The sequence below is a fragment of the Pocillopora verrucosa genome, chromosome 8 (assembly GCF_036669915.1).
Source record: "Pocillopora verrucosa isolate sample1 chromosome 8, ASM3666991v2, whole genome shotgun sequence".
Taxonomy (NCBI): Eukaryota; Metazoa; Cnidaria; class Anthozoa; order Scleractinia; family Pocilloporidae; genus Pocillopora; species Pocillopora verrucosa.
In genome coordinates, this window is record NC_089319.1 from 18,556,631 (window position 1) to 18,569,055 (window position 12,425).

Sequence of the window (12,425 nt, forward strand, 5' to 3'; positions counted from 1 at the left end):
CTTTTTGCATCGGAACTTCAAATTTATATGTATATCTCGTCTGGCAAATACTTAATAATTTATGTAGAGGAGAGCTGACTCACGTTATTTCTTTAAATTTTAATAAAAGAAGAATTTTATTTATATGTAGTTTTTCTTTTGAAAATTTGTACGCTAAGCTTGCGTTTTGAACGATGTTTACCTGATCGCTTAAGTGTTATTCCTGAAAGTAGACAAAGTAAGGTCAGGACTTAAACTCTTCAGAGATTGATAAGAGGTTACTTTTAGTTTACCAAAAAGTTAGGTAAATTAACTTTTAACCTCAGTATGCTTAATAGAGCTGGCAACAAGAAATGCAATAACGAAGTTTCCCAAGGACCTTCATGTTTTGGCCCCCTGTTGGCTTGCTTTGATGTTAATTTAAAGTAGACTTGAATTCACGTTACGTGCGTTCTTTAGCGCCTTCGCACATTTATGTCTAAAGGTTAAAATAAATACCCTATACAGTCTCTACAATTCTTACATTGCGGGTCAGTACTTTTTCGCATCAGGACTTCAAATTTATTCGTATATCTCGCCTGGTAAGTACTTAATAATTCATGTAGAGGAGAGCTGTCTCACGCTATTTCTTTAAATTTTATTAAAAGCGGAATTTTATTTATATGAAGTTTTTCTTTGGAAAATTTGTACGCTAAGCTTGCGTTTTGAACGATGTTTACCTGATTGCTAAAGTGTTATTCCTGAAAGTAGACAAAGTAAGGTCAGGACTTAAACTCTTCAGAGAATGATAAGAGGTTACATAACGCGCATATGACATCAATATGCTTTACCCATTAACTCCCATAAGTGACTAACATGTAACTTCTCCCTGTAACATTCACGCGTTATCCAGCCAACATGTAATGACAATACTCAAACTCATGGGGTAGAAGTTAATAGTCTTGAGTTTACACCAAATTCTCGTGACTTATTCACAAGGAAATGTGTAGCAGCTAGAGGGGAGAATTAACAATCAGATCTTGGGAGTTCAAGGGTCGTTAATACAGCTGCAAACTAAACCCACAATAAAGATCAGACAGGGCAAACCCTTCATGTTTTGTCTCTCTTTTTCAGTATGGGTGCAATCAGTTTTTATTTAATTTTGTCTGGTTTTAAATTCTATCTTTACCTAGTTTTAAATTCTAGACATTCTACTATTATCTAGTTTTAAATTCTAGACATTCTACTATTGTCTAGTTTTAATTTCTAGACTACTGAACCCAAGGGTAATTATTTGCAGGATAAAAGTACCACAAAACCCGGAAAACTGTTAAGTTTATTAATTCCGTGGCAATTGAAAAGAAAAAAATGCTATAATTACCGCACGAACTGGTTCAGTCAGTGAACCAAAGTCGTGAAATGTTATCAATGTCTTCCTCAGAAAATCATTCTCACTTATTTTCCTTCCTCATACTGTTCAATCGTTCTTCAATAGAAATGAAAGAGAATCCTTAATAAATATGTCAAATTTTGAAATTGATCGAACTTTTAATAAAGAATGTTATTCGTGAGACTCCTGAAACAAAAAACCTAGAAAACTGTTAAATTAATTAATTCCATGGCAATTTAAAAGAAAAAGAAGGCTATAATTAGCGCACGAACTAGTTCAGTCAGTGAACCAATGTCCATGCTCACTTATTTCCCCCCTTAAACCGTTTAATCTTTCTTCAACAGAAATAGAAGAGAATCCTCAATAAGTGTGTCAAATTTTGAAATTGATCGAGCTTTTAATAATTAATGTTATTCGCCAGTCTCCTGCTAAGTTTCTAGACCCTAACACATAAACAAACTGTGGATAAGAATTATTTTCACTCGAAAATTATTCATTTTCAAGTCGACGCACCAGCGACTAATTGAGGTCAAAGCTTCCTTATCACGACTTTATCTTGATCGTGAACGAATTTAAAAGCCGAGCGGATGTAACTTGAAAACAATGCAGCGACTCACTTTACTCTTCCATTCTCAGTTTCTCCTGTGCTGGAAGTTTACAACTCCCTCAGCTCAAAGTCTAACAGGAACGTCGAACCCTGGTCAGTTGTCTTGTTTAAAAAGATCTGAACATCCTGAAAAAGGTAAAGCTTGACTTAAACACTTCATATGCGCACCGTAAATAATGGCAAAAATAGATCTAAGACTACACAAAGAATAGAAAACTTGACGCAGAACCAATGTGAACCGAGAAGATTTGTTGAGACTATTTAAATAGTGGGGTTGAAGGTAATGTATTCGTGGTGCGCTGACTTTAATTCATCAGTTACAACACACGCAAATTCAGTTTCGTATTAGCAAAAAGTAGCAAAGCATTCAGTTATTTTTCTCTTAACGTGAGTTAGTTTCAAGCTGTCAAAATCAGCTTTTCGTGTCGTGCATTCCTCTCTGGTATCGCTTCGCTTGTAGCTGTAATGGAATAAAGTTAACTTCGCTCGAAAATCTCAGAGATGAACTCTTTTCACTTGTATGGTCACTTTTAGTAATGATGGAATTTTATTCACCTTCGAACGGAACTACTTCAAGTTAACGTGTTCCAGACACGATCAAACCAGAGTAAACCATGGCCAACAAGGACGATGAGGATGAAAAGGAAGACCGGCGATCAAGTATAAAATCGTCTGATGAGTGGGAATCTTAATTATAGGGGTTTCCCGAATTAAGAACCAACAACTTTGAAGGCTTGTGTATTCGCTTGTTGTGCATCGAAGAGTTGCGAATCGCTTAAGATAGGACTGGCCGCAAATTTACGAAAACTGAGACTGAGTAATTTTCAAAACATGAGAAAAATAATTCCATGTAAAAGTATGTTAATATCTAAGCAATACTTTTCACTTCCTGTCGGTTTTCAGACGCAAAAACTCACACGGGATGTTACTGAGAACACAAGGAAAAGTTGTAAATCACCACCCGAGGGTGCATGATTACCAACGTTCCAAGTGCACTGACGCCTAAAAAAAATGATAGAAAGTGCGCCTTCTAGCTTTTAAAAATGGAGCCCTGAGTTTACTAGTACAATGAACGATAGGCTTTCGATCAATCAAAGTGTTCCTAATATCTTATAAATTTTTACGATTTTCATCAAGTCGTCAATGTCCTCTCGATTTCTCTCTTTTTGTTTCATGTAAGATAAATCTTGAAGAAAACTCTCAAATATGACGATATGTTTGCATCTGTTCCAGGCTACACTCTGATTAATCACGTGATTGCTACGCACACTGTCACGTGCCCGATAGACTGTACGTGGGAATGCCTACGGGATGCACGCTGTCGATCGTTTAATTATGCAAGCTCAGGGAAAACATGTGAATTAAGTGACCAATCAAAAGCGACAGCCCCAAATGACTTTGTTTTAAGAAAAGGCATCACTTACTACGAGCCAACGACACAGATGGTAAGTCATAGAAATTTACAGATCAGTTAGAAACTTAATCATCAGTGCTCAACCTACCAAGCGCAGGAACCTTTGAGGTCTTCGGTTTTTCAAATTCCATGTTCTGAGCAAGGTGGTGTCAAAATCATATCGAGAGGTCAAATAAATGCCTTTATCTCAGAGAACGGTATGGCTGCCTAAAACTGAACATTTACACAGAGCAGCATTTGTAAGACCTTCATTTCTAGCCCGAAACACAGTAAGTTGAAATGTGGTGGAACTCAGTGGGCGGGAGTACAATTCAGGCAACAATCGGGCGAATGATTTGAATTCACGAGCAGGAATGAAAACTTAAATTTAAACATGCGCACATGAATTGATTCATATAGCAAAAGTTCAAGTCGGAAGTCTAAACGTTGTTAGAAATATCGAATGCTTAATGCACTTCAGATATTTTTTCCATCTTGACTTGCTAACATTTGCTAAGTGCTTATAATTGGACAGGTGAAATCAAACAATTTGGACATGGAACAGCCAATCAAGCCGCAAATAAGAGCTGCTTTACTGATGAAAGAACCACTCATTCTCGAGAATTTTGTTATTGACACAATTGATGTCATAAAATGCCTATTTTCTAGAAGGAAATCCTGGGTAAATATAATTTGCTCAAATAGAGACAAAATCGTTGCTCGATATACAAAACTTTGAAAATATCAAACTTCTATACTCATTTTGAAAGAGAAACGTTAGCTCTAAGAACGAGAATATATTTCAACCAAAGAGGGTATTGTCATGGTAAGTTTTGCCTCATAAAAGGATGAAAGTGCGTTTAACTATTCTTCCCATTTTCACCCAGGGAGGAAATAGACCTGTTTGCACCTCGGCTTTATGTCAAAATGGTGGAACATGTGTTGACACGTGTTGGAATCCCCGGATGTTCACGTGTGAATGTCGACAGGATTATAAAGGAGTGTATTGCGAAAAGCACAGCGGAGGTGGGTAACTCGTGACTAAATAGAAGAGAAGAACACTTAAATTTGCGATAATTTCCTTTCAGCAACAAGTCTCATATTATGTTTCCTTTGTTCCACGTACAGTGAGAAGCTGTCAGCAGCTGAAAACCCTAGGAGCGAATCAGAATGGCATTTATAAAATCAACCCAGATGGTCAAGGGGTCATAAACGTGTACTGTGACCAAACCACAGATGGAGGTGGGTGGACTGTGGTTCAGAGACGTTCCCGTCCATACAAGCAAAGCTTTAGACGAACGTGGGTAGAGTATCGAGTAGGCTTTGGCGACGTGTCCAAAGAATTCTGGCTTGGAAACGACAACTTGCACCGAGTCGCCTCTTCAGACAGCATTCTTCGAATAGATCTGCACCGAACCAACGGCACAAAGGGATATGCCAAATATGGTGGGTTTCGGGTAGCTGACGAAACAGAAAAGTATCGATGCGACATGACTTCGTACGAAGGAAACATCGGAAATGGGTTTTATGGTAATACAGATCCTAAATTGAATATCCGAGGGATGAAATTCGGCACACCAGACCAAGATAATGACAACTTCCTTGGAAAGTGTTTTCCTAATGGTGCATGGTGGGCAAACCAATGTGGCAAGGTTAATCTCAATTCAAGGGATGGTCCAAACTGGCGTCCTTGGGATACTCACCCTAACCTAAATCTCTCTGAGATGAAAGTAAGGCATAACTGAACAAAACTGCTATAGTCACCATACGTCACCTTCAGGGATGCAAGGAACTCGACGAAGAGATCTGGGCACTAACTAATGCAGCCTTCATAGAATTTGCAATGACAACTCAAGTTGTCATGTAACGCCCGGTGCTGCGTAGCGTTACAACCAAAAACAGCTGTGAAGGTGACTGAAATCCATTGATATATTATTAGCATAATAGCATAGCATACATTGACACATAATTTAGTCCAGCACTAGGTTTTAAATATCGACATGAAATCGCTTTCTTCAACTTGAAGTGAAATGTGAAACCTTTCCTTCCAATGGTGATGTTTCATTAGCACCCCACGAACAGATGTCACACATTATAAACAGACCATTATGTCTAATCCTGTTTCAAGACACCAAGAGACCAAAACAAAGTGAAGCGATTAAAAGCAAACCTTGAAGTCACAGGCCAACCACATGTTTCAAAAACTGTTATTTACAAATGGTCTGGTTTTTGGCCGTGTTAGTGAAAAAGGCTTTTACTTTCTTGAAAATAAAAATCATTAAAAAGTGTTTGTAAAATAAAGCCTTCGCAACTTCCCTGAACTTCTAAGCATGTCTTTATATCATAGTAATTTAATAGCCCACGAATATGTAACAAGTGCGACGCCAATTGTTGCCATCGATGCTGGATGTATGTACATACAAAAAGCACATTTCCTGAAGGACTGTTAAAACTATCCGTAAAAGAGGCCAATATGTTTCTTTACAGACCTTGTTACCACAGTTGTTAGAGAAAGACAAAATAAAAGTAATGCTTTCTGAATTGTTTTGAGGGGCGTTGGAATATTTTGGCTGCTAAATCCTCCGCGAACCTGATCTCCTCCCTTCAACGTATTGTCGAGCAAAAAAAAAGTTAGACAAAAAAAGAAAGTATTGTAAGTTAGATGTTCACGAATGGAAGAACTGAAAGATTTCACTCAACTCAAACGAAGTTCGGGGGAGCTTTTTATGACTTAAAAAAAAAAAAGGAAGGGGAGAGGGCCTCCTCTCCAGGGTTCTATCTGATTTCCCTCAAGGTTCATGCTGGAGAGGACTGGGAAACAGGTTGATATCGCGATTTCACATTCAGCCTAAGGATTTAAGCGATCGAGCTTAAAATCCCAACACCCACACCATCTTATAATGATCCCCTATTGTTGAAAATAACACATCAAAAGGGTTGATCAATAGTTATTTACAAATGGTCTGGTTTTTCAGTACTGTACAGATTGTCTATCATTGATTGCCGTTGTATTCTTGGGGTACAAATCTAACTTGAAGACTCCACACTTATAAGTTTCTTATACGTAAGTACCAATAGTGCCGATAAAGAGCTGTACAAGACAGTTTCTCTTATTGCCAAAATGATTTATTTGAGAGTAATAGTGCAGGCCTCACTGCACTCACCCTGTCGTCCATTAACATCGGTAGCACGTATCAAGAAGTGGTTGCCGGGTGATAACTGAGTCAGAGTGCAAGCCATAGGAAGCGTCAACGCCTTGACGACTCCAATCTTCTTCCACTGGTGAAGGTTCTCCGTTGTGCCGCCGTCCTGAAGCGCAAACAGTTGATAGTTCATTATAGGCGAGTCTCTCCTCAAGAGCCATATACCACGACAAAACGATACCGCTTGGAGCAACCGTTATGGAGACATTAGGTTTCGGAGGGGGGTCTTTAGTCTCTGTTGCTGAAGATACAGGGGAATGTTGCCCTGAACCTGGCGGTAGACCCTGTTGGGTAGGCTGTTTGGGTCTTATAGATAATTGTGAATAGCTTTGCGAGGCGAATAGCAAAGGAGTTTGAATAGCCAATCAGAGCGCGCCTTCATTGCCATCCACCGTTTAAGTATAAACTAATTTCTGAATCAAATTCAACGGCAGATTTCTCCCTTTAAGGAAGGGGTGCCACTTATAAAAAATCTTTCACAAAAAAAGCACCTTGTTACCTAGGTCTCACATTCTGTGATTTTGCTTCCATCTCGCCTTTTATCCATTGTATCACGAACCTGTACATTATTTTACACAGTTGGAACCAGTCTTGAGACATGGTTTGAGGACCAATGCTAACCTGGGCTCAGTGGTTGGAAGGCTGATTAGTGCTAACCCAGGGTTAAATTTTAATCCAGGTTTCCTAACTGCTTTGTTAAAAAGCCTTTTTTGGATCATTTTCTTTATTCTATCTTCTCATTACCTGCTTGCTGGATAGTGCACGGATATTGTTAGGAAAAGTTATATGAATCACTTTTGGGAGTTAAGATCTGATATCAGATTTCACACTAACCATGAAGCTACCTTAACCCAGCTTTGCACAACGTAGCCCAAGGCTAAAGAGAAGGACAGCCTAAGTTAAAGTAAAACTTGATTTTCTCTTAAGTATTAGTGTCCTTTCCATCCTTTCTGGGTGAAAGTTTCTTCTTAGTTTCGTCCTCAGCTTTTCCTCTGCTCCTTCTTCGACTTTCAGGACAGATCTTGGAGTTAAGACAGAACTCGCACATTGGACTTACAGGAAGACATGTCTGTTGACCAAATCCAACCAACAATACATTCAGTTCATCCCACTCCTCTCCGCAAAACAGAAAAAGAATTCACTAATTTAGTCTCTGAAACCATACACTCTAATTATTTAACTGTGGGTTATGCGTAAACAGCATATGATAGTCAAGGTTTGCTATGCATCTAGAGAATCTTGAACCTAGGTCTGAAAGTCCTTAAAGTTTTCCTTTTTGCATTCTGCTCCTTGAAAGTCAGGAAGGACCAAAAGCCAGTTCATTTCAGAATATTTGTAAAAGTTGTTTGGAACTTGCACAATATATGGGTCTCTAAAATGTGGCAGTAAGTGAAAAGGCTTTGACAAGGAAGGAGCAAAACACCTGGTGAAGAGAATTTGTGTAACTTGGTATCATTCAAAATCACTTTTCACCAGCTTTCTACAGCAATTCTAGTTTCCTCTGGTAGTTAAGTACGTTTTTTGACCCATCCTGGTCTGTTAGAAATTCTATGAACATGAGTACCAACTCCAGTTCCAGTCACTTGTCCCCAAGCCACATTCATGGTAATATGCACCATTTTTGGGCCCACACCTGGAAGTTTGCAGAAAGTGGAGCTATGCTATTGGTGAGAATATGGTGACGGAACAATAGTGTAGTTCCATTTTCTGCTTATAAACCCACACACAACCCACAATTCCTCCAATTGCTCTGATGAAGGGCTAATGCTCGAAATGTCAGCTTTTTTAGCCTTTACGCCAGCCAATTTTGCTTGTTGATGTTGTAAAAATGTTCTCTTTTGTTCACCCATAAGCCTTGAATTTTTCCATTGCAGCAAAAGTAACTTGGTCTTTTGTTTGACTTGACAGCATGAGGGAGATAAGTACTTGATATCAGACTGTCAGCAAAAGTGAGGAGAGATGAACCATTGATACTGGACTGTCCTAACCCTCTTTCCCCTAAGAGTGACTGGCTTCTAATTTCTCCTGACAGTTTCACCCTTGCATGAAATATTTAGAATCATGAGAATTAAGGAAATGATGTCCAATTCTAGAAGCTCCTGATTATCAAACAAATTCTCCTTTGTAAATTCCAGATAGTATGCAGCATAGTCAATTAGTTTTAATTGTTTGTGAAAGGAGAATGGTAGGATTATACTAATATTTGTAAGCACCCTCTTCCTTCTGAACAAACTCTTCAGTTGAGTCTGATGATGTGGCAAGCTTAATCAGCAGTCTTTGTCTTCTGATTAGAAGGGAAATTTCAGTCTTATATGCAAGGTAAGATTTCTGACTGGCGACTCTTTAACCCTTTACACCCTAACATCAGTATGCATATTCTCCATACTGTTCTTTATACATTTCCTAAGGTGCTGACAAGGAGAATTTGTTTGCCAATAAAAAGGGTTCTTTCCCGATGACCATTTCCTTAATTCTCATGACCTTAATGTGTGATTCAGGAGTAATATTGTAGGGAGAAATTAGATGTTACTAATCCTTTGGGTTTAAAGGATTAAATGGGAAATGTAAGAATGGTTGCCAGGATGAGAGTGTATCCTTACAACTTTTATCCCAGTAGCTCATACATGAAGACCTCTATTGTGGCAAGTAAGAAAAAAGAAACCAAAATCATCACAAAAAATTTTGACAAATAAACATCAGTAAGGCAAGATCTCTGAAAATAGACTGGCCCAGTTGTCCAGGTTCTTATGAGGAGACCTCACCCTCCTCCCATGCTGCAGAGTATTGCAGATCTTGATGCAATGCAGCAATTTTGGCATGCAGTTGACTTTTAAAAAGAAACTTGTGCATGCACTGCCATACTCTGCAAACTGATCCTCACCCACCTTAACCCTTTAACACCTAAGAGTGACTAACATCTAATTTCTCGTTACTCTATTACCCTTGAATCACACATCAAGGTCACAAGAAGAAAGGAAATGATCGCCAAGCAAAAAAGCTCTTGATTGTTATACAAATTCTCCTTGTCATTACCTTAGGATATGTGAGGAGAACTGTATGAAGAATATGCATACTATAATGTTGGGGTGTAAAGGGTTAAACATATAGCTGTTGAACTATTTGTCATAATTTATCTTATAAATCAAATAAAAAGAGGGATGCAATCAATTGCTGAGGGTAAATGAATGTGTTGACATTGACCAAGCAAAAAGTGGTAAATTTTACCCAAAACGTTTCTACCTCTCATAAACAAGCTTAGTTGGCTCAGAGGAGACCACTGTGTCGGCTCCCCTTACCCCACCCCACTGGACTGCCGATTTCATCTCCTCTCACCTCTGGTGACTGGCTCTCATCAGCTGTCTTCTCGCATCCTTGTGAATCAACTGGGGTATCGCGTGTTTTTCTCATTTCACGAATATTAGCAAGCTGCTCTCTCCAGTTAGGAGGCTGCCAAGTTGAGCCTTGTGTCTGTGCCGTGGATGTGTCTTTTTTACGCTTCTTGCCCGCAACATATTCAGTTTTCTTGTCGTCCCTAGACGAGTCTTCTTCATGTCGCTTCTCGTATTCGATTTTGATGTGCCTTCTTGGTTCCTTTTGGTTCGTTGACAAATAAAGCTGCGATTGCTTCTCTAGCCGCCGAGCGTGTTTGTCTTCCTTTTGAGGTGAAATACGGGAAAGTATTCATCCTGGAAATCTGTGAAAACAAACTGATCAAATGTTTGAATCGTCAGTCTCCCTTATGTCTGCTATTATCAGTATTATCGTGAGCAGTCCTCCCCGATCTCGCCATGGAACGCTGATTTTGGCGGGAAAGTGATGTCACTCGACCAGCTGATTACGTAATTAGTCACTACAAAAAGCCGGAGATTTGCCGCATAATAAAACTGATTCCCTATCAGCACATCCTCTCCATTGAATTTTCTTCACACTAAACCCAAAAGAACAAAGAATAGGCATCAACAAGAGAATAGAAACTTTACAATCTCTTGTTTGCCATCAAATATCATCTGATGAAATTTTATTGAAAATTTTGAGCTTAAGAAGATCGTGATTTAATGATGTTGACAAGAAGATTGCGCTGTTTTAAACCTTAGTTTCTACATGTTCGTCCGATTCAATTAAATAGTGACTGAAAAAAATAAGTTAAAAAAAGGCTAACTACACGAGATATAAAGTTTTTAATCATTCTTTTATGACGCTTTGATTTGTCTTTTCTCTTCCACAGTGTCAACTCCAAAGGCCTTTGTACGTCTCACTGTAAATAATTTATTATGGAGTTCAAAAGTCAAAATAGGTGTTGTTTTCTTCCGTATTAGGACGAGGCATTTGCACATATGTCTCACCCGATAAATACTAAATAATTTATGCAAAGAGCTGTCTCACCTTATTTCTTCAAACTTTAATATAAAAGCACAATTTTTATTTATTTGTAAGTTTTTCCTTCTGAAAGTTTTTTTTATGCTGAGATTGCGTTTTAAGCGATGTTTAGTCGATCGGTAGGATGTTAATGTTATTCCTGAAGGAACAGGACGAATCATCAAGCTCATAATTTGGAGTTTGCGTGCAGTTTGGAAGTAATCAGCATTTATTTCACAAGGATTCAAATTTAGGTTTAGCGTCCTTCAGCGCCTTTGTGTATTTATGTATAAAGAGAATATACCCCTTACAGACTATGCAATGCGTACGTTGCGGGTCAGTATTGTTCCGACTTGAATTCATGTTACGTGCGTTCTTTAGCGCCTTCGCGCATTTATAGATAAAGGTTAAAAATAAATACCCCATACAGTCTCTACAATTCTTACATTGCTGGTCAGTACCTTTTCGCATCAGGACTTAAAATTTATACGTATATCTCGCCTGGTAAGTGCTTAATAATTTATGTAGACGAGAGCTGACTCACGTTATATCTTTAAATTTTAATAAAAGCAGAATTTTATTCATATTTAGTTTTTCTTTCGAAAATTTGTACGCTAAGCTTGCGTTTTGAACGATGTTTACCTGATCGCTTAAGTGTTATTCCTGAAAGTAGACAAAGTAAGGTCAGGACTTAAACTCTTCAGAGATTGATAAGAGGTTACATAACGCGCGGATTGCCTCAAAATGCTTTACCCTTTAACTCCCATAAGTGACTAACATGTCACTTCTCCCTATAACATCCATACATTACCCGCCAACATGTAATGAGAATACTCAAACTTATCATGTGGAAGTTAATAGTCTTGATCTTACACCAAATTCTCGTGACTTGTTTACTAGGAAATGTGTAGCAGCTAGAGGGGAGAATTAACAATCAGATCTTGGGAGTTCAAGGGTCGTTAATACAGCTGCAAACTAAACCCACAATAAAGATTAGATAAAACCTTCATGTTGTGTCTATGTGGATGCAATCGGTTTTTATCTAATTTTATCTAGTTTTAATTAAGTTCTATCGTTATCCAGTTTCAAATTCTAGACTACTATTATTTAGTTTTGAATTCTAGACTACTATTATTTAGTTTTAGATTCTAGACTACTGAACCCAAGGGTAATTATTTGCAAGATAAAAGGACCACAAAACCCAGAAAACTGTTAAGTTAATTAATTCCATGGCAATTGAAAAAAGATAATGCTATAATTAGCGCACGAACTGGTTCAGTCAGTGAACGAATGTCGTGAAATGTTATCAATGTCTTCCTCAGAAAACCTTGCACACTTACTTTCCCCCCTTAAACCGTCTAATCTTTCTTCAATAGAAATAGAAGAGAATCCTTACTGAGTGTTTCAAGTTTTGAAGCTGATCGAGCTTTTAATAATAAATGTTATTCGCCAATCTCCTGCCAAGTTTCTAAAACCCTAACACATAAACAAACTGTGGATGAGAAATATTTTCACTCG

At 38.2% G+C, this 12,425-nt stretch overlaps 1 pseudogene; it reads right to left on the bottom strand.

The window, feature by feature from the left end:
- Positions 1-7,473: 7,473 nt before the first annotated feature.
- On the bottom strand, positions 7,474-10,260 carry LOC136283027 (endonuclease III-like protein 1; annotated as a pseudogene).
- Between the last annotated feature and the right edge of the window lie 2,165 nt (positions 10,261-12,425).